The sequence below is a fragment of the Sorghum bicolor genome, chromosome 10 (genome assembly GCF_000003195.3).
Source record: "Sorghum bicolor cultivar BTx623 chromosome 10, Sorghum_bicolor_NCBIv3, whole genome shotgun sequence".
NCBI lineage: Eukaryota > Viridiplantae > Streptophyta > Magnoliopsida > Poales > Poaceae > Sorghum > Sorghum bicolor.
In genome coordinates this window covers 51,570,800-51,582,163 of record NC_012879.2, presented here as the reverse complement: position 1 = coordinate 51,582,163, position 11,364 = coordinate 51,570,800, and positions in this window count along the sequence as shown.

Genomic DNA, 11,364 nt, shown 5'->3' with positions numbered 1-11,364 from the left:
CAGCATCCGAGCACACCTGATCGCTGCAATGGGACAGACAGCCACTCTGCTCAAGAGAGTCCAGGACGTCTCTTATACGGAAGCCGCCTCTGACCAGACTAATCGTAGCCGGGCCTCACCGTCTCCCAGCAGGCGTCACCGCAGCCGCTCCCCCGACAACCGTCGAGGGGACTCACGGCGCGACGATGGTGGTCGGGACGCCGACGGTCGCCGCAAGCAGAACCGCGTACGCGGCCAAGAAGTAAACCAGCACAGGGATCTCCGCCACAACATCCCTCCCAAAGATGCCCGGGACCGCATCAACAGGCGCGCCGCAGAGAGAGCAGTCCACGAAAACCTGCGCCGCATCGAGTACGATGCAACGCACGGTCCTCCGGGCCTAAGACAGTTCTCCTCACACCTCCGCCAGGTCGTGTGGCCCCGCAATTTCAAGCTCGAAAAACTTAAAAAATACGACGGCAAGGAAAATCCAGAGAACTGGATCACCCTCTATGAAATCGCCGTCCGATCAGCGGCAGGGGATGAGCACGTCATGGCTAACTACTTCCCCGTAGTCCTCGACCAGGCTGGTCATCAGTGGCTTCTTGGCTTGCCCGAGGACTCCTTCGACTCTTGGGAAGAGCTACGCCAGGCTTTCATCGACAACTTCATCGCCACATGCGAGCAGCCCGAAAACAAGTATGACCTCGAAAGGATAAGGGACAGGAAGAACGAACCCCTGCGCGATTACATCCGACGATTCTCGGATATGCGCCTCAAAATCCTGAAGATTTCCCACGACGAGGCCATCTCAGCCTTCATCAAGGGTCTGCGTTTCCACGAAGCTCTGAGGAACAAGCTGCTGCGTAAACGTCCAACAACGGTAGCAGAGCTCCTCGCCACGGCCAAAAATTACGCCGATGCCGACGACGCAGAAAAACTAATCCGAGACGATGCGAGAGGTCCCGACCAGCCTCCCCGGCGAGATGATGGTCGTGGTCGCTACGACAGCAGAAGTCACCGCCGCTCCGACAACCGCGATCACCGAGAGGGTTGGGATCGGCGGCACGACAACCGCGACGATTTCAGACGAAAGCGCCCTCGCGACTACGATCACGAAGTAAACACGGTCAAGCGTCCCAACGGACGACGCGACTACTAAGAAGACTACAACAAAACGTTGAAGGGACCATGCCAACTGCACCCAAAGTCTAATCACACCATGGAAGAGTGCCGCGTCCTCAAAAGCATCTATACACAGCGGGCCGCCCAAGACGACTCCGCCAAGAAAAACAACAAGCGAGACGGGCACGACCACGAAGATGAGGACGAGGACCAAGATAGGGACCCCCGACACCAGTACGTCAGCCCCACCGACGTGGTCCACTCCATTTTCGGGGGCAAGGTCTCCATTGAATCTAAGCGAGAAAGAAAGCTGTTAAAGAGAGCCTGCCTCAACATAGACAGCACGGACGGGCTGACCGCGGACCCAAAATTCCCTCCGTGGTCCCACAGGGAGATCTCGTTCAGCAGGAAGGACCAGTGGGCCGCTATCCCAGAGCCGGGTCGTTTCCCCCTGATTCTGGACCCTTGCATCAACAGCATCAGATTCGAGCGCGTGCTCGTGGACGGGGGAAGCTCCATTGACATCCTCTTTGGCAACAGCCTGCCCGCCCTCAAGATATCTCCTGCACAACTAAAACCTTACGACGCCCAATTCTGGGGGGTTTTGCCGGGTCAAAGTTCAGTGCCTCTTGGACAGATAACATTGCCTGTCCAATTCGGCACACCCGACCACTTCCGGACGGAGTTCATCAACTTCGTGGTCGCCGATTTCGAGGGACCTATCACGCTATACTGGGCCGACCATCGCTGACAAAGTTCATGGCAGTCCCGCACTACTCATACCTGGTCCTTAAGATGCCTACGGAGAAGGGTGTCCTAACCGTCAGAGGCAACGTTTACACTGCGTATACCTGCGAAGAGGAGAGCTTCAAGATCACCGAAGCAATCGACCTCTCAATCCGCATGGCAGAAACAGCAACTCAAGCCGCGAAGCTGCTTCCCGACCAGCTCCGATTACCTGAGCAGGAGACAGCCAGAAAGAACTCAAAATCCAAGGAGCACAAGGAAGTTCAGCTGGTCGACGGAAGCCCCGAGAAGACGGCCCTCATCGGGGCCAACCTGGATCCAAAATAGGAAGACGCGCTCGTCAGGTTTCTAAGGGACAACGTAAGCATTTTCGCATGGAAACCCGCAGACATGCCCGGCGTCCCACGAAACCTGATCGAGCACTCCTTAAATGTCTCGAAGACCGCAAGACCAATCAAGCAAAAGCTGCGACGGTTCGCTCGCGACAAAAAGGAGGCTATTAGGACAGAAATCACACGGCTTCTAGCAGCCGGATTCAAAAAAGAAGTGTATCACCCCGATTGGCTCGCCAATCCGGTTCTTGTACGCAAAAAGAATAACGAATGGAGAATGTGCGTTGATTACACTGATCTCAATAAAAACTGTCCTAAAGATCCTTTTGGTCTCCCTCGCATCGACGAGGTGGTCGACTCAACGGCCGGATGCGAACTCCTCTCCTTTCTAGACTGCTACTCTGGTTATCACCAGATTTCGTTAAAGGAAGAAGATCAGATCAAAACATCCTTTATCATCCCTTTCGGCGCATACTGCTACACGACCATGTCTTTCGGACTCAAAAACGCCGGGGCCACTTATCAAAGGGCCATCCAGCAATGCCTCCACGACGAGATTCGTGATGACCTCATCGAGGCCTATGTGGACGACGTGGTCGTAAAAACAAGGGACGCGAGCACCCTAATCGACAACTTAGACCGAACCTTCAAGGCACTTAATAGGTACAAGTGGAAGCTCAACCCCAAGAAATGCATTTTCGGCGTTCCTTCCGGTCTACTGCTCGGCAACGTTGTCAGTCGCGACGGCATACGACCAAACCCTTCAAAAGTAAAGGCGGTACTCGACATGCGACCACCGAAGAACGTAAAGGATATCCAAAAGCTAACCGGATGTATGGCCGCCCTCAGTCGCTTCATCTCAAGGCTAGGAGAAAAAGGCCTCCCTTTCTTCAAACTATTAAAAGCGTCGGAAAAATTTTCTTGGACACAAGAAGCCGACACCGCATTCAACCAGCTTAAGACCTTCCTCACTTCGCCACCTGTCCTTACAGCGCCTCAGCCCAATGAAGACCTACTCCTTTACATTGCTGCAACCGACAGGGTTGTTTCCACGGCAATAGTGGTCGAGCAAGGTGAACCAGGTCACGCCTACAAGGTCCAGAGACCAGTTTACTTCATAAGTGAAGTCTTAAACGAGTCCAAGGCCAGGTATCCACAAATACAGAAGCTCATATACGCCATTCTAATAACGTCAAGAAAGCTGAAGCACTACTTCGACGGCCATCGAGTCCTGGTGACAACCAGTTTCCCTCTCGGGGACATCCTGCGCAATAAAGACGCCAATGGCAGAATCGTGAAATGGGCAATGGAATTATGTCCATTTTCCCTGGAGTTCCAGAGTCGCACCACTGTCAAGTCTCAGGCCCTGGTCGATTTCATTGCTGAATGGACGGATCTCAACGAGCCTTCCGTTCCCGATGTCTCAGACCACTGGTCAATGTTCTTTGACGGGTCCTTGAACATCAACGGTGCCGGCGCTGGGATACTGTTCGTATCACCCAACAAGGACAAACTGCGTTACGTCCTTCGGATCCTTTTTCCGGCGTCAAACAACGTCGCCGAATATGAAGCATGTTTGCATGGCATAAGACTAGCCGTTGAGCTGGGAGTCAAGCGCCTCTATGTTTATGGCGACTCCGCTTTGGTCATCAACCAGCTCAACAAGGAGTGGGACGCAACCCACGAGAAGATGGATCTCTACTGCAAAGAAATTCGCAAATGGGAAACCAACTTCTACGGCATAGAGTACATCCACGTGGTCCGGGATAAGAACCAAGCAGAAGATGCGTTGTCGAAGTTAGGCTCATCTCGGGCCCAGATCCCGCGGGGTATTTTCGTCCAGGACATCCACGAGCCGAGCGTAGGCTCCTCCCTGGTCGACAAGCAACCCACCGAGGCAATGCTCATAGACGACGCCACTCCGACAACCGGTGGGCGTGACTGGCGTACCCCGTTCATCAAATACATATCGGACGGGACAGGCCTTCAGGACAAAACAGAGAACGAGCGCCTCATTCGACGATCAAAGAACTACATCCTGGTCGACGGCAAACTCATGCGGAAAAACGCAAGCTCTGAAGTACTGCTCAAGTGCATACCCCAAGATGATGGTATCAAGCTCTTAGAGGACATACATGCTGGATCCTGCGGCAATCACGCCGCATCCAGAACGCTGGTCGGAAAGGCTTTCCGAGCAGGTTTTTATTGGCCAACCGCGGTAGACGACGCAGAAAAATTGGTTCGACATTGCGAAGGATGCCAGTTTTTCGCTAAGAGGACCCACGTACCTGCCCACGAAATTCAAACCATCCCGTCGTCTTGGCCCTTTGCTTGCTGGGGGCTTGACATGATCGGGCCATTTAAACCAGCCCCGGGCAATTTCAAGTTTGTTTTCGTGTTAATCGACAAGTTCTCCAAGTGGATTGAATACATGCCTCTGGTCAAGGCAACCTCCGAGAAGGCTGTGGAGTTTCTCAATCAAATCATACACAGATTCGGCATCCCGAACAGCATAATCACCGACCTGGGCACTCAGTTTACTGGCACCACTTTTTGGGACTTCTGCGATGACAGAGCCATAGTCATAAAATACGTGTCAGTGGCACATCCACGTGCCAACGGTCAAGTTGAACGTGCTAACAGAATGATCGTTGACGCCCTAAAGAAAAGGTTGTACACCGAAAACGACAGAGCACCCGGTCGATGGATGAAAGAATTGCCGGCAGTGGTCTGGGGCCTCCGAACTCAGACCAGTCGAAACACAGGGGTGTCTCCCTACTTCATGGTGTACGGTGCAGAGGCGGTCTTGCCGTCTAACATACACTTCGGATCTCCTAGAATCGAACACTTCGACCAGGCGACCGCCGACAACGCCAGAGAACTCGAAATCAATTGCATGGAGGAAAAGCGTTTAGATTCTTGTCTCCGAACAGCAAAATATCTCGCGGCAGTCAGGCGATACTACAATAGGAACGTCAAGGACCGTTCCTTCGTGGTCGGCGATCTGGTACTTCGATGGAAAACAAGCCAGGAGGGAATGCACAAACTATCCACTCCCTGGGAAGGACCCTTCGTGGTGACCGAGGTCACACGACCTACGTCCTACAGATTGGCATACCCAGACGGAACACGAGTGCCTAACTCTTGGCACATAGACAAACTGCGACGTTTCTATCCATAAAGTTTTAATAACTTTCCTTTGTAAGTATCTTATAATTGTTGATAATGAAATTCTCTATTTTTTTTGCCTATACCTTGTTGCACACAGCACTCGGCAAAACTCCTGCGATGGATGCTCTTAACGACTACCAAGACGAATACGGTGACACATCACTCAGATAATCTTACAGCGCTCAAAAACAACAGTCATGACAAAAAGCAAACTTTATTACAAACTTTACATACAAAGTTTACAATAAATACCCTGACGGGCAGACACTAGTCTATTCCTACAGACTACTCTATTGGCCTAGCTGCTCGGGCTGATCACCCGCCTGGCCCTGCTGCCCGGACGAAGGGGTCGGGGCCACCGGCGCCTGGCTGGTCGAGACCGCAGGCGTCGACTGCCCATCTCCCGCAACGGACGCGCCCGACAACTCCCTGGCCGACCTATCTGAACTCGGCTGGTCTGGGGGAGTGGCCGTTCCACACAAATTGATGTCGCCGATCACTATCGACGACAAGTCCAGCAGACTACCCCGAAGCTCGTCCGCTTCCTGTGGGCCGACCTCCTTCGGGTACCCCATCTCCAGCCTGCTCAAGTCGACCAGGGGATAGTGGGCGCGCACCATGCTGAGGACGTGCGCGCCGGCAAACTCCCCGGCGTCCTTCACGAACTGCTGGAGCCAGTCCCACGCCCGTTGCGCCTTCTCGACCGGGGTCAACTGTGGCGCGCGGGGCTGGCTCTCCGGGAGCTCGGGACTGATCAGGTCTAGGACCGGGGACACTCCTTTCCAGATCCTGCAACAGTTGACCTTCCAGGAGTCCCGGTCCTTGATCAGATCATCCAGGTGCTTCTTGGCGTTCACCTTGAGCACTGCAAACGAAACAAAGCGTTATTTTCGGCATACCAAACAAACAAAGGGGCGACAAGCAGCAGCTAACAAGGCGGCACCCATTACCAGATAATTCTCGGTCCTTTCGACCCAATTCCTCTCCTGCTCGCCGCCCGGACTCCAGCGCACCGGCGAGCTGTTGGCCGAGTTGCTCCTTCTCTTGTCGGAGGCGTGCCACCTCCTCCTCCAAGTCTGCGTGAATCATAAACTGGTCAGTAAAGCAAACTACACAAGTACACAAAGCTGCTCGGAGCGTGTGACTAACCTTCTCGCTGCCGGTACTGGTCGGCCAAGCGACGAGTGAGGTCGAGACGACGCTCCTCTTGGGCGCTCATCTCGGCCACCTTCTCCCCGACTTCCGACCGCAGCCGGTCTACCTCCGCGGCCAGGGCCTTGTTCTCGGCCACGACGCCTTCTATCTGGTCAAAGCACCATTTCCGGTACTTTGCCGTTTTCATTGCGCCCTACAAAGCGAACATATAACGACCATGCAAGACAAGGCATAGAATGTACAGCAGTACAAAAAGTCGCTTACCTTGACTTCGTCGACGAGGCGCTTGGCTGCGCGCTCCACCCTGGCGGCCTCCTCGGTCTCGGCGAGCTCTTCATGCCCGATAAAGTGATCCCCGCGTTGGCGCCACACATACACGTGTTGGCGGCCATCACGGGGACGACCCTCAATCTCCTCCACCTCGTCCTCGGAGGCCGCCTGAGCTTCCTCCTCCCGCGCTGCGTTGCTCCCGGTAGCGGTCCCAGGCATTACTGGTCCCCGGACCAGACCTGGGGAGCCTGCAGTCGAAGCGGCCCCTGCTCGGGGCGGTGTGGAGACTTCACCCTCCCCGGCGGGAGGAGGGGTCGGGGCCCTTCCCTCCCTTTCCGTGGTGCTGGCTGGGGGAGGCGTCCCCATAGCCTCCTCAACCCTGGTCGGGCTGCTCGACGTAGCCGGTGCCGCGGCCGGGGACTCCTCGGCGCTCTCAGGCACGGCTGCAGCCGTAGGCTGCTCTGCGGTCTGCGGGGCCGCGTCTTCAGCAGCGCAAACCGGCTCACTCGTCCCCTGGCCAGCGGCATGGCCAGGGTCGACATCCGACGCCGCGCTAAAGGAACAAAACTACAATAAAAAAAAAACATCGGTGAAATACGTAAGTTGAGCACTTACAGGTTCGAGCGGCGGTGGGTCGCGGTAAACCTCCTTCTCGTCCGACCAGTCGGCACCTGTGCTCCCGACTCCCCACCAAGAGGCGCAGGTGGATCGACGGCCACACGGTCGGCAGTGGTCGCCCCGCCGTCCGGACGGCTAGGAGGCCTCCGGACCAACGACGGAACGGCCTCCTCCTCCTCGTCGTCGTCGATCCGGATGAACCGACGCCGCTTCGGCGCTCGGCTGCTCTCCGCCGGCAGTGTCGGCATCGGCAACGGATCCACATGCATTGGCCTTTTCCCCGACACCCTCTCCTCGGTGGTTGGGACGGGGCGGGCTTGTTCCTCCTCACTGCTGGTGTAATGAGCACACCGAGCAGCGTCCTCCTCTAGCGGGTCTTCTCCCGCAGGATTCTCCATCCCCGGTGCCAGTGATACATACACTGTGCACCGGTCGACATCGCCGATCTGCAAAAAGCAACAAAGATGAGCCAGCCACATACGATATACGAATACTAAAACAAAATAATCTGCAACATACCTTTGGTGCTGGTCGGCCTAACTTGAAGGCTTGCACCCGATCACTGCCACGAATGAAGCCTCCGTCGGCGAAGTTGAACAGCTCGTTCAACAGCCGTTGTACCTCCGCCTTCTCCAAGATCTCCGGTCGCATCCTGGTCGGGTCCACGCTTCCGGCATACTCGTACGCCGAGTGCACCCTCTTCTGGCAGGGCATCACCCGACGACAAATAAAGTTGCCGACCACGCCAAGCCCATCCAGGCGCGACCAGTCGATCAGCTTCATCAGATCCGCCACTTGACCGTTGAACCCTGGGCGGTCGGTCCAGCTCACCCTCTTCTCGGGAATGTACCCCACGTCGCAGAACGTGGAGCTGCCCGGTTCCTCCCTGACGTAGAACCACTTCCTATACCATTCGGTCAAGGAAGTGTTCCATGGACAGTGCAGGTAGTGATTCTTCATTCCATCACGAAGGTTGAGGTATACTCCACCTGCAACCTTGGAGCCTCCAACTGCTCCCTTCTTCCTCAAGCAGAAAAGGTAACGAAAAAGATCGAAGTGCGGCTCTATGCCAACATAGGCCTCGCACAGATGGATAAACGTAGAGATAAGGAGAATTGAGTTCAGGTGCAGATTGCAAATCCCGATCTCATAATACAAAAGAAGACCTTGGAGAAAAGGATGAACCGGAACCCCAAATCCCCTCTTAACGAAATCCTCGAACACGACGATCTCACTGGCACGAGGGTCGGGGAAGCTTTCTCCTTCCGGCGCTCTCCAGCCGCCAAGCTCCGAGCTGTGCAGGAGTCCCATGTCGACGAGGTCACCGAGGGATTTGGTGGTGCTGCGGGACTTCTTCCACTCCTTGGCCATCAGTTCGGCCCTCTTCTTGGAGTCGCTCTTCGCCATTGGAGGTGAGAAGTGGATTTGGGTTACGAAGATGCAGGTGATTGAAAGAGGCGAGAATGGAAGGCTTGAGGGCAATGGCAGGGTAAGGAGTACAGACGGAACTGTCAGGCTCTTATAACCCGCAACTCCGCCCCTCCCATTTCCTGTATTCTCGGGAAGTGGGCAGGCCATGCGGCGGATGCGGTGTTTCGGTTTACAATGATTATAGACAATTAATGCGGCGGAGTTTTCGTACCAATTGATGGTTTCCTTTTTCTCAAACCACGCAAAGGGCGACTGCACAGTTGCAAGGCGCAATTTTTCATGCGTCCATCTGACAACCCATCAGGAGGTCTCGTCATGTCAACTTTAACTGAAAAGATCGTTTCAATAAAAAGAAGACAAATATGCCAGAGAGTCAACAATCTGGGGACTGCACCGACCACCGAGCACTTGATGCTCGGAGACTGGTCGACCAGTCCATCAGCTCGGAACTTCAAAGACTGCACCGACCACCGAGCAATTGATGCTCGGGGACTGGTCGCCCAGTTCATCAGCTCGGAACTTCAAAGACTACACTGACCACCGAGCACTCGATGCTCGGGGACTGGTCGTACAGTATAGCAACGCAGAATACTAAGCAGCGCACTTGGCGCCTGGGTACTGGTCGTCATACTATTATTTACGTTCCCAACCGTGCTTGGGGACTTGTCCAACGGAACCTACACCATGCTCGGGGACTGTACCGACCACCGAGCACTACACGCTCGGGGACTGGTCGACCAGCCCACCAATTTGAGAATTCGGGGACTGTACCGACCACCGAGCGTTATATGCTCGGGGACTGGTCGATTAGTCTATTCAATTGTAGACGGACTGGTAAATTCAACTTTTTAGACCTTGCTACAAGGCTCATACTTCGCCTTCCAGCAAGCTCGGGGACTACATCGGTACGATGCATCTGGCGATGCATCTCAGTTTCAGAATTTCTTTAAGAACTTTTCTTTTGACCCTGGCACCACGTGTCTACGTCACCTACTACCAGGCTCGGGGACTAAGTGGGCACACTTCACCTTGCGGTGAATATGCTTGCTTTTTGAAAGACTATACTTTTCAGAAAAGTAAAGTGGGCACACTTCACCAAGAAAGAAATCTTTTTTAATTCAGAGCACCATGCATTCTTCAAACAACCTGCTTCTTCGATGTCAATGTAGATCAACTGTTTTTTGAGTTGGTCAAAATACTGTTGCAACTGTTTGGACGACTTTCCTGCTTATTGAAGACGTCAAGCCTCACTGATCGAAGAAGCTCAAGACGGCGTGTTACATCACAATACATGGTGCTCAGGGACTAGCTGTGGGGGGATAGACCCCTATACCCTTACGGCTAGACTTGGGCCAGGAGGCTTGGCCCATTACGAGACGAGTTCAAGGCTTGATTCGACAGCCTGGAGTTTTGCACAAGGAAGCAAGATGTGGAGATCAAGCAGAATTCTAGTCGGTTAGAATAGGAATTGATATCGAACTATCTATGACAATTGTAACCGACTAGGATTAGTTTCCAGATCTGTAACCCTGCCCTTCAGACTATATAAGGAGAGGCAAGGGACCCCCCTAGGACATCATATTCTCTCAACACAAATCAATACAACCAGACGCAGGACGTAGGTATTACGCCAACTCGGCGGCCGAACCTGGATAAAAAGCTTGTCCGTGTCTTGCGTCACCATCGAGTTCGTAGTTTGCGCACCGTCTACCAATAAACTACTACCGTGGGTATACCCCAAGGTAGACTGCCGACCAGCTTTCGTCGACAATCGGCTGGATGGCGAAGCTTGCCATCATTTTTGTGCTCATCAGAAACATGCCAACTCATAAGTTTTGCATCCTCAGGGTTAGCAAACAAACTCCTCAGTCGATCTACCACTGGAAGGTACCACATCACTAAAGCAGGAATCTTTTTCTGCCCATAATAGTCAATCTCTTCTTTATCTTTGCTCATGGGTTTTGAACTCTGTTGGGTGTTCTTTTAGGCCTTCTTTTGCTTCTTCCCTGCTTTACACATGGAGGCAGCACAATCCTCTCGATAGTCTTTGTTTGTCTTGTACCGACTTGCACCACACTTTGGACAACTATCCAAGTCCTTGTAATCATCACCGCGGTACAGGATACAATGATTTCTACACGCATGGATCTTCTCGACACCCATAGATAGTGGACTGATCAGCTTCTTTGCATAGTACGTATTAGCAGGCACTTTGTTCTCCTTTGTAAGCATATCGCCGATAATACTTAAGAACACATCGAATCCAGCATGAGACAAACCATACCTGGCTTTTTCCATCAACAGTTTTAGCACAGCTCGTAACGTTGTGTACTCTTTGGTACAACATTTAGACTCATCATACAAAGGCTCTTCTGCTGCCTTCTTCAAGGCCTCCATCCCTTTCATTAATAACATTAATGGTTCAGTATGACGACGCAATATTGCCTCCAAGAATTCAGCATCTTCCGTAGCCGTATCATTTGGTAAGACATGTGTTCTTGCACCATCATTTCCCCCAGCAAATGCACCAGCGGTA